Consider the following 12000-nt stretch of genomic DNA (forward strand, 5'->3'; position numbering starts at 1 on the left):
ATTTGCCATCACCTTGAACATACAATACTGGCCTCCAGAACTGTGAGAAAGTAAATGTCTGTTGTTTAACCTATTCAGTCTGGACAGAGCCCTAGCAGACTAATGTACCCATACTGAAACAAGACCTTTCTGTGTACTCTAACCAGTAGCCCATGAATACTGAGGTTTTCCTATGTCACATATAAGATGAAGCACCATTCCAAGTCCTGTGTGAGCACCAGGTACTGTTATGACCAATAATACTTTTGGGTGCTACTTTTCTTAATATCTAATAATTTCTTCATACACATGTGCTAATCAGTACTCAGGTGAATACTTGAGTATTTATTTGAAAATACTTGAGTCAAATTAATTGATGCAAATCTCTGGAAATCTCTCTGAGAAGCTCTTGCTTCTCTTGTATTCTGTCCTATACATTATAGCTGCCTTGTTCTTCCCAGACTTTGATCTCTATCTGCTCACCTTGAAGAGTGTTCTGAGCTCTGTCTGTATTCTGCTTTTGTGCACAGGAAAGTCTCAAGGCATTAATCTGGGGCAATCATAGGGCTCACTCTGTTTGATTCCCATTTCAGTGGGGTCAGTGTCCTTTCTTGCCTGATGAACAGTGCCTTGGATTATGTATTTTGCCCACTTTGCATATGTTTCAGGCAAGAAAGTGAAGCTGATCTCTGTTAATCCTTCATCAGAAATGGAAGTTCCTACCATTTATTATCAACTTGATCTTAAGCAGTCGTTCTCTTCCTGTTTCCACATACACAAAGTAAGAGTAATGATATCACAGTAGGGTTATTGTGAACTTTAAAAATATATCATGAAAGTTAAAAATGTATCATGTATCCTCAGTGGAGGACCATAGTGGAAAAACAATAAAATTTAATTCTGGAGAACATAGATCAAAGCACTAGGGATTCTAGAAATTTAGATATCCAGGGGAGTAGTGATTTGTTTGGTTATGGAAAATAATTTCAAGTATCAGAGAACATTGTCAAAATGCTAGTTGACTACCAGTGGTTTTATAGAGAAAAAAGATATTGGAAATACTGATGTTTGCCAAATATGGAACATATATTTTTATTTCATTATGGTTTTACAAAGGAGTCTCATTTTATTTGTGATGTGAGTGTTCTTCATCAAGACTCTTAGTGATGTTATGAACAAATTTGCTGCTAGGTCTCTCCAGACAGGAAGCATTTGAGCGTTAGACTGATTATCTAAGTGAAATTGGTTGTCGTGAGTTGATTTCCCACACAGTTATTTTTCAGGTCTATCTACACCTGTGATTTGGGAGTGATAGCTTATATAATGTTCACTGCAAGCAGTGGTGAGGTTCCTTCTTGTTCATGTCCCAAGGTGAAGCCTTTCTGACAAATGAGGACCTGGAACAAGCATCTGACAATTTCTAGTGTTCAAAATTACTTCAAACTTTAGTTCCCTGTTAGAATTAATTTTTTCTATGAGGGAGAGAGCACTATTCAACCAGGCCCAACAAAGTAATCTTTACATAGGGGAGAATTCCCTACTGGTTTCACTGCCATCATTCCAGTATTGCTTTAAGCTTCATTTCTCAGCATGGCCTTGGATATCTTGCTGTTGACAAAGAGTGTAAAAATAATGTTAGTCCGTGGGGCAAGTTATCTCATTTTTGTCACCTTTATGACAGTCACATTTCTATACTTGTCATACAACTCTATTTCTCTTCCCACATTCCCTATATTTTAAACTCAGTCCAGGACTAACTTGATGAAGCTTTCAATATAAGCATCATTGCTTTGGAACTCATTCCTATTTCCAGATTTGACACATGGGTCTGCAAAACCCATGTGTTGACTTGTAGACCTCACAATGATATGAGACTATAAGAAGTTTGTGTCTTGCCATTATTTTATCCTTGTAGGAATCCCTTCTACAAATCCATTCATTCATTGTTAATCACTCATTCATTTAGTCTCCTATTTTTTGATTAAAAAATATTTTTGGACCCATTCTAGGTGATAGGCAATATGCAAGGTGATAGAGATAAAATAGTGAGTGAAAATAGGGTATGGTTCAACTTCTGTTTGAAAATGCCCAGTGATGGGTATTCACCGCGTCAAACAGCACTACATTTTATCCTTTAATTCATATTGCTAAACAAGCTGTACATAGATAGAGATATAATCTCTCTCACTCTAATTTCTACCATTATCTTCTACCGCCATCTTGTGCTAACCTCTGGAGAATAATTCTCCTTATTTTCCAAGCAGACAAGTTTATTTAACTGTAATTATACCTCTCTGTGTAAGTGTGGCAACTGGACTCTAAGAATGACCCTAGAGGCAAAGCTAGAATCATGCAGCTATACAGTCAGAACTGGTAGAAGAGAGAAATAAATCTCTACTAGCATCATTTCCCAATGTATGGGAAGACTGTCACTCTGAGTTAAACTACATAAGAACAAAAGGGAAAATGTGAGCCAGCCATCGACTCATGTAATCCATTGTAGCCTTTCTAAAATACCAGGTGGAATGCATAACACTATTTTATTGATACTTAAAATTTCTGCTCCTTGAAATGAAATGGCTATTTTATTTTATTTTTTATTTTTTTAAAAGATTTTGTTTATTTATTTGACAGAGAGAGACAGCCAGCTAGAGAGGAAACGTAAGCAGGAGGAGTTGGAGAGGAAGACGCAGGCTCCCAGCGGAGCATGGAGCCCGATGTGGGGCTCGATTCCAGGACCCTGGGATCATGCCCTGAGCCAAAGTCAGATGCTTAACGACTGAGCCACCCAGGCGCCCCTGAAATGGCTATTTTACACTTAATTCTCCCATGTAAATGTTTGTGACCAGGTTACTTTAGCATGATGCAACATTGAAATGACTATAGAAAGTGGCATTAGAAATCTTTATAGTGATTCATAAGCTCTGGAAACAATTCACATAGTCAGTGGCAGACTAGGAGTATTGCTTAAAAATTAGAATTCCAATATATGTCCATTTTTGTAGGCAGTAAACACTCTAACAGTTGATTGACAGAATGTACAAGCCAGACACTACAGAGAATTAATGAAGTTACAAATATCCAAAGGCAGTCTTTCATCATTCATTGGTATTTTCTGAGCATATGGGGATTGGGATAAATGTAGACCAATTAACACAACAGGGCATTCCTCCCACCAGAAATGTGGTATTGCTTTACATATGTGTGATGGAAATTTACCTTTTCACACCCAGTGATAGTTTTTGTTTCATATATCTATTGTTTCAATATCTTTTTTTAAAAACTTTTATTATATGCAGCCTCAACTTTGAAGACTTCCTAATTATTTTTCAGAAACTGAGGCTGAAAATTGTGGCATATTTTAGGAGTCAATTAATTTCATGGTTGCAGAGTTGATCAAGCACTTAAAGGCATAATATTTCATTCAATATCCTTAAAAATAAGAAACACATTGGCGAAAAAACAACCATTTAAACTTTAATGTAGAAATGTTGCATGCCTTGCATGCAGGTTCACAAACCCAAAGTTTGCATGCACAAATAACTTAAGAATTAACTTATCAGCTATTTATTTGAAAAAGACTGGATGGTTTTACTTGTCTGAAATGAAACTGTGATATGTTTGTCAAAAGAGGCAAATAAACTGCATGAATATTGATAGCAACCAAAATGAGGTAATTAAGCACTACATAGTCTGCCAAACCGTATCTTCTATATGATAATCAGGGTTTCCTGAGCTCTCCATATAAATCTTCCTCTTGCTGTGACTAATGTCCATGTAGAAATTTATTTGGATTGCCAGATAATCATAGAATATACCATCTCTTTTCTCTCTACAGTTCTATTGCATCGATACCATATTCATGTATACATATTACCTCAGAAATTATCATTATTAATTCTTTCTTTCTCCTAGCAGGCCCTAACTTTTCTCCCATATTTTTTCAGTGATCAAACATATTGATTTTACTTTTATAGTATCTATGATATCACCAATTTCCATCCATACATCTCATGGTACAGTGGAAAAAGCACTAAATTGAAAATCAGAAAACTTGAATGCATTATGATTCTTTGTTTAAGTGTATCTCCAAACATACCTACTATTTTTAGAATATTTTGAAAAAATGCATTGTATCTCATGGTACTTAACATAGTATTTTGTACACAGGTGCTAAATAAGTGTTTACAGCATTACATTGAACTGCACCTTGAAAGGGTCATTAGAAAATTGGAACCTAGGCTATTATAATACCTTTGCTAACTTGTCTTTCTACTCCCAGTTTCTCTACTTTTTAGAAGAGTCTCTTAACCTCAAAATCAACTAGCTCAAAAACAACACATTATCTTCCCTAAAAAAAGACTATTTTTCCTATTTATTTTCTTGGCTTGGATAATTGCATTACCATATATTCAGTTTTTCAAACTCAGGATCATTTATGTCCACAAGGTAAGGACTGACATAAAACCTCATCTCTTATCCAGTCACTAGTTGGTTCTATTTTTAAGACTTCAAAAAAACAAGTCCTTATCATTTTATCTCCACTTCAACTGCTCTAATTTACACTCACCATCTTTTGTGCAATAATTTACTCACTGGAATCCTGACTCCAATTTATCTCCAATGTAATCTATTTTCCACATAGTCATCAGGATGATCCATTTAAACCACGTATTTTATCATATTTCCTTGCTTCAAGCATCATCGTCTATAGCTGTGGTGGGACTATATGATTTATTCACACTACAGTCATGTTGCCAAATAAAGATAGCTAGATTGTTTTGTCAAAACTTTATCTGAGGACAATGGTGAAATAGCTTGATTCACACTAGCCATCCAGCTGAGAACTACTAGAAAAGCTAGACAAAGCAGTTTTAAAATTTTGAAGATACTGGTAAGCTACCAAGGTATAAGTATTTTCAGGACTATATTCAAATGACAAGAAAAACCAAGACAAGTGATCATAGTATCTGGTATCACTTTTCTTCTCAAGTCAATTGTTGATTCCTAAATCAGCAGCGAAGGAGTTGAGATGCTCAACAGAGAATTTTGTTTGACTTATGGGGCCAGGAAGATAGAAATTAAAATATAGAACCCACCACTATGTGCATATATATAAATGAAATATAGAACCCACAGAGATGAACAAACCTTAGTAAACTTTCCTTTAGGTTGGTACCCTAAAGGACTACACTGTATAAATAAGGATGAAATCGAAATAGACCAACTCACACAGTGATTAAAATTCATCTTTGAATTATATAAATATCTGACTGGATTAAAGTGATTTGGCATTGATAGTGACTTTAAAGTAGCCGCATGCCAGAAGCAAAAGTAAATCATTCAGAGAATGCTTTGATAATAGATAATCTGCCTTAAACAGTAAAGACCAGTTTTTTGCTCTCCAATTTAGATGCATTCTTTAATAGTTCTGATACTAATGCAGTGACCATTTTTATATACAGTTAACTCACTTTTTTGACCATCTCTCAATCAGTTCCAAACCCAGGTGGCTTTAATTATTATTGTTTCCTGGTCTACCTCAGACCCAAAAGTGTCATCAAATCTAATAAGGCAATATCTGATATTTCAGTAATGTCTTGGAATATAAATGTAAATGGTCAGCCTTATACAAATATGATTTCTGTCCAGGACAGGAAGAATAGTTTATTCAATCCAAGAGTCACAATAAGTGTCAGGTAAAACTGGACAATGAATGAATATTCATCACATTTTAATTTCAACCACTGAAAATGGGGGTGCCTGTGTGGCTCAGTCAGTTAAGTGTCTGCCTTTGGCTCAGGTCATGATCCCAGGGTCCTGGGATTAAATCCCCTGTAGGGCTCCCTGTTCAGCAGGGAGCCCGCTTCTCCCTCTGCCCCTCCCCCCTTCTTGTTTTCTCTCTCTCTCTCTCTCTCTCAAATACATTTAAAAATCCAATAAAAATAAATAAATAAATAAACCATTGAAAATGAAAATTAAAACAAAAATATCCAAATTATGAAAACAGCTCAAATGACTATTAACTAGATAAAGAAAATGTTATATATATGATATATATATATATATACATATGATATATGAGATATATATATAATGGAATATTATTCAGCCATAAAAAATGAAATCTTTGCATTTGAAATGAAATAGATGGAACTGGATAGTATTATGCTAAGGGAAATAAGTCAGAAAAAGACAAATACTGTATGATTTCACTCATATGTAGAATTTAAGAAACAAAACAAATGAGCAGAGGGGGAAAAAAGAGAAGCAAACCAAAGCACAGACTCTTAACTATAGAGAACAAACTGATGGTTACCAGAGGGGAGGTGGTAGGGGAATTGGTTAAAGAGGTGACGGGGATTAAGCACTGCACTTGTTTTGATGAGCACCAGGTGTTGCATGTAAGTGTTGAATCACTAAATTGTACAACTGAAATTAATATTACACTCTATGTTAACTGGAATTCAAAAACTTTAAAAAAGAATTAAACAGAAGGGGGAATGAACCATGAGAGACTATGGACTCTGGGAAACAAACTGAGGGCTTCAGAGGGGAGGGGCTGGGGGATTGGGATAGGCCGGTGATGGGTATTAAGGAGGGTACATATTGCATGGAGCACTGGGTGTTATACGCAAATAATGAATCATGGAACATTACATCAAAAACTAAAGATGTACTGTATGGTGACTAACATAACATAATAAAAAATTATAAAAAAATAAAAAGCAACAATAAAACATATAATTCTATATTGAAAGCTAAATGGTATTACCAAAAAGACCTGTAAAATATATATATATCACATCTTCTGTATCCATTTATCAGTCGATAGACATTGGGCCTCTTTCCATGATTTGGCCGTTGTTGGTAATGCTGCCATAAACATTGGGGTGCATGTGTGCCTTCAAATCAGTATTTTTGTATCTTTTGGGTAAATACCTACTAGTGCTATCACTGGGTCAAGCGGTAGTTCTGCTTTTGAAACTCCATACTGTTTCCCAGAGTGGTTGAGCCAGGTTGCATTCCCACCAACAGTGTAAGAGGGTTCCCCTTTTTCTGCATCTTCACCAACATCTGCTGTTTCCTATGTTGTTAATTTTAGCCTTTCTGATACATATGAGGTGGTATCTCATTGTGGCTTTTATTTGTATTTTCCTGATGATGAGTGATGTTGATCATCTTTTCATGTGTCTGTTGGCCATCTGTATGTCGTCTCGGGTAAAAATGTCTGTTCGTGTCTTCTACCCATTTCTTCCTCCTCCTCAACCTCCTCCTCCTCCTTCTTCTTCTTGTTATGTTAGTCACCATACGGTACATCATTAGGACTTGATGTAGTTAGTGTTCCATGATTCATTGTTTGCATGTAGCACCCAGTGCTCCATGCAATATGTGCCCTCCTTAATACCCATCACGGGGCTAGCCCATCCCCCCACTAAAACCCTCAGTTTGTTTCCCAGAGTCCATAGTCTCTTATGGTTTGTCTCCCACTGTTTCCCCCCACTTCATCTTTCCCTTCCATCTCCTAATGTCTTCCCTGCTGTTCCTCATGTTCCACAAATAAGTGAAACCATATGGTAATTGTTTTTCTCTGCTTGACTTATTTCCCTTAGCATTATCTCCACAAGTTCCATCCATGTTTGCCCATTTCTTAACTGGATTATTTGTCTTTTGGGTTTGAGTCTTATAAGTACTTTGTAGATTTTGGATGCTAACCCTTTATCAGATATGTCATTTGCAAATGGCTTCCCCAGTTCTGTAGGTTGCCTTTTAGTTTTGTTGATTGTTTCCTTTGCTGTGCAGAAGCTTTTTATTTTGATCAAGTCCCAATAGTTCATTTTTGCTTTTCTTTCCCTTGCCTCTGGCAATGTGTCTAGTAAGAAGCTGCTACAGCTGAGGTCAAAGAGATTGCTGCCTGTGTTCTCCTCTAGGATTTTGATGGTTTCCTGTGTCACATTTAGGTCTTTCATACATTTTGAGTTTATCTTTGTGTATGGTGTAAGAAAGTGGTCCAGTTTCATTCTTCTGCGTGTTCCTGTCCAGTTTTCTCAACACCATTTGTTGAAGAGACTTTTTCCAATTGGATATTCTTTCCTGCTTTGTCAAAGATTAGTTGACCATACAGTTGTGGGTTTATTTCTGGGTTTTCTGTTCTATTCCATTGATCTATGTGTCTGTTTTTGTGCCAGTACCATATTGTCATGATGACTACAGCTTTGGAATATAGCTTGAAATCCAGAATTGCAATGCCTCCAGCTTCTCTTTTCTTTTTAAAGTTGCTTTGGCTACTTGGGTTCTTTTCTGATTCCATACAAATTTTAGAATGGTTTGTTCTAGATCTGTGAAAATGCTGGTGGCATTTTAATAGGGATTGTATTAAATGTGTAGATTGCTTTGGGTATTATAGACATTTTAACAGTATTTTATCTCCCAATCCATGAGCATGGAAGTGTTTTTCCATTTCTTTGTGTCATCTTCAATTCCTTTCATCAGTGTATTATAGTTTTCAGAGTACAGATCTTTTACCTCTTTCATTAGGTTTATTCCTAGGTATCTTGTGGTTTCTGGAACAATTGTAAATGGGATCAATTCACTGATTTCTCTTTCTACTGCTTCATTATTGATGTATATAAATGCAACAGATTTCTGTATATTGGTTTTGTATCCTGTGACTGATGATTTCATGTATCGGTTTTAGCAATTTTTTGGTAGAGTCTTTTTGGTTTTCTACATAGAGTATCATGTGACCTGCAAATAGTGAAAGTTTGGCTTCTTCTTTGCCAACTTGCATGCCTTTTATTTCTTTTTGTTGTCTGACTGCTCAGGCTAGGACTTTCAGTACTATGCTAAATAAAAGCAATGAGACAAGACATCCCTGTCATGTTACTGACCCATGAGGAAAAGCTCTCATTTCCCCAATGAGGATGATATTAGCTGTGGGTCTTTCATATATGGCCTTTATGATGTTGCAGTATTCTCCATCACTACTTTGTTGAGGGTTTTTAACAAAAATGGATGCTGTATTTTGTCAAATGCTTTTTCTGCATCTATTGATAGGATCATATAGTTTTTCTTTTATTAATGTGATGTATCATGTTGATTGATTTGTGAATACTGAATCACCCTTGCAGCCCAGGAATAAAACCCATTTGATCTTGGTGAATAATTCTTTTAATGTACTGTTGGATTCAATTTGCTAGTATCTTGTTGAGAATTTTTGTATCCATGTTCATCAGCGATATTGACTTGTAATTTGCCTTTTTAGTGGGATCTGTGTCTGGTTTTAGAATCAAGATAATGCTGGCTTCTTAATGAGTTTGGAAATTTTCCTTCTATTTCTATTTTTTGGAAATGTTTGAGAAGAATAGGTGTTATGTGTTCTTTAAACATTTGATAGCATTCCTCTGGGAAGCTGTCTGGCTGTGGATATTTGTTTGTTGGGAGATTTTTGATTACTGATTCAATTTGTTTGCTGGTTATGGGCCTGTTCAAATTTTCTAATTCTTGTTTCTGTTTTGGTAGTTCATATGTTTCTAGGAATTTAACTATTTCTCCAGATTGCCCAATTAGTTGTGATATAATTTTTCATAATATTCTTTTAGAATTGTTTGTATTTCTATGGTATTGGTTGTTATCTCTCCTTTTTCATTTGTGATTTATTTATTTGGGACCTTTCTCTTTTCTTTTTGGAAAGTCTGGCTAGGGATTTATCAATTTTATTAATTCTTTCAAAGAAGCAGCTCCTAGTTTCATTGATCTGTTCTATTTTATTCTGTTTCTATATCATTTATTTCTGCTGTAATCTTTATTATTTCTCTTTTTCTGCCCTGCCTTAGGGTTTATTTGCTGTTCCTTTTCTAGCTCTTTTTAGTGTAAGGTTAGGTTGTGTGTTTGAGACTTTTCTTGCTTCCTGAGATAGGCCCGTAATGTATACACTTCCTTCTTAGGACCACTTTTGATGCATCCCAAAGGTTCTGGGCTGTCGTATTTCCATTTTCATTTGCTTCCATGTATTTCCTTATTTCTTCTTTAATTTTCTGATTAGCTGATTCATTCCTTAGTATGATGTTCTTTAATCTTCATGTATTTGTGTTTTTTCCAAATTTTGTGGTTAACGTCAAGTTTCTTAGTGTTGTGGTCTGAAAATATTAATGATATGATCTTTTTGTACTTGTTGAGGGTTGATTTGTGACCCAGTATGTGATCTTTTCTGAAGAATGTCATATGTGCACTTGGAAAGAATGTGTATTCTGCTGCTTTAGGAGGGAATGTTCTGTATTTGTTAAGTCCATTTGGTGCAGTGTGACATTCAAAGCCATTGTTTCCTTATTCATTTTCTGCTTAGATGATCTGTCCATTGCTGTAAGTGGGGTGTTAAATTATAATCAATGAACTTCTTTATGTTTATTATTAAGTGTTTTTTTTATTTGGGTGCTTCCAAGTTGGGGGTGTAAATATTTACAATTCTTAGCTCTTCTAGTTGGATAGACCCCTTTATTATGATATAGTGCCATCCTTATCTCTTGTTACAGTCTTTGGTTTAAAGTCTAGTTTGTCTGATATAAGTATGGCTACTCGAGCTTTCTTTTGATAGATCTATTAAGATGATAAATGGTTCTCCATCCCTTCACTTTCAATCTTCAGATGTCTTTATGTCTAAAATGAGTCTCTTGTATGCAGCATATGGAAAGGACTTTTTTATGCATTCTGATATCCTATGTCTTTTGATGGGAGCATTTAGTCCATTTTCATTCAGAGTTGTTACTGATCTATATGAATTTAGTGCCATTGTATACCCTATAAAGTCAGTGTTTCTGGAGATTTTCTCTGTTCCTTTATTTAGTTGCTTTTGGTCTTTCCCACTCAGAGTCCCCTTTAATATTTCTTGCAGGGCTGGTTTGTGATCACAAACTCCTTTAGTTTTTGTCTTGGAAACTCTTTCTCTCTCCTTCTATTCCAAATGAAAGCCTTGCTGAACAGAGTTTTCTTGGCTGCATATTTTTCTCATTCAGCACGTTGAATATATCCTGCCAGTTTCTTCTGGTCTGCCAAGTTTCTGTGGAGAGATCTGCTGCTAACCTTATTTGTCTTCCCTTATAGGTTAGGGATTTCTTTTCCCTTATTACTCTCAGTATTCTTTCCTTATCTCTGTCTTTTGCAAATCTCACTGTGATATGTCTTGTTGTTGGCCTGCTTTTGTTGATTTTAATGCAAGTTCTCTGTGCCTCCTGGATTTGGATGTCTGTTTCCTTCCCCCAATTAAGGAATTAAGGAAGTTTTCAGGTATAATTTGCTCAAATAAACCTTTTGCTCCTTTTCCCTCTCTTCTTCTGGGACTCCTATGACATGAATGTTATTATGCTTTATGGAGTCACTGAGTTCCCTAAGTCAACATTTGTGATCCAATATTTTTATTTTTCTCTTCTTTTTTGCTTCATTATTTTCCATAATTCTATCATTTGTATCACTTATTCATTCCTCTACTTCTTCCATCCTTGTTATCAATACATCTAGTTGGTTTTGCATCTCAGTTACAGCATTTTTTATTTTGGCCTGATTAGTTTTCATGTCTTTTTTCTCTGTAATAAGGTACTTACTGGCTCTTCTGTGCTTTTTTTCTGGCCCAGCTAGTATCCTTACAAATGTTGTTTTAAATTCTGTTTTAGAAATATTGCTCATCTCTGTTTTGGCTAGATCCCTGGCACTGACCTCTTCTTTTTCTTTCTTTTCAGATGAATTCCTCTATCTTAGGATTTTGTCTAGGTCTCTGTGTTCTTCTCTGTGTTAGGAAAGTCTCTTATGTTTTCTGCTCCTGAGAGTAATGACTTCATGAAGAAGAGGTCATATCCTGTCCAGGACCTGGTGCTTCAGGAAGTGTTTCTGGTATATGCTGTGTGTACTCTGCTGTTGTGTTTTCACTGCTCTTTTCCTCAGGTCAGTCCTCTGTAGTTACTCCTTTCTTGCAGTGGGGAGTGTTTGGACCTTGGCCACCGTATGGCCTGTCTTAACTATGTGTGTTTT

The sequence above is a fragment of the Ursus americanus genome, chromosome X, assembly GCF_024610735.1.
Source record: "Ursus americanus isolate L20-20 chromosome X, mUrsAme1.1.p, whole genome shotgun sequence".
Taxonomy (NCBI): domain Eukaryota; kingdom Metazoa; phylum Chordata; class Mammalia; order Carnivora; family Ursidae; genus Ursus; species Ursus americanus.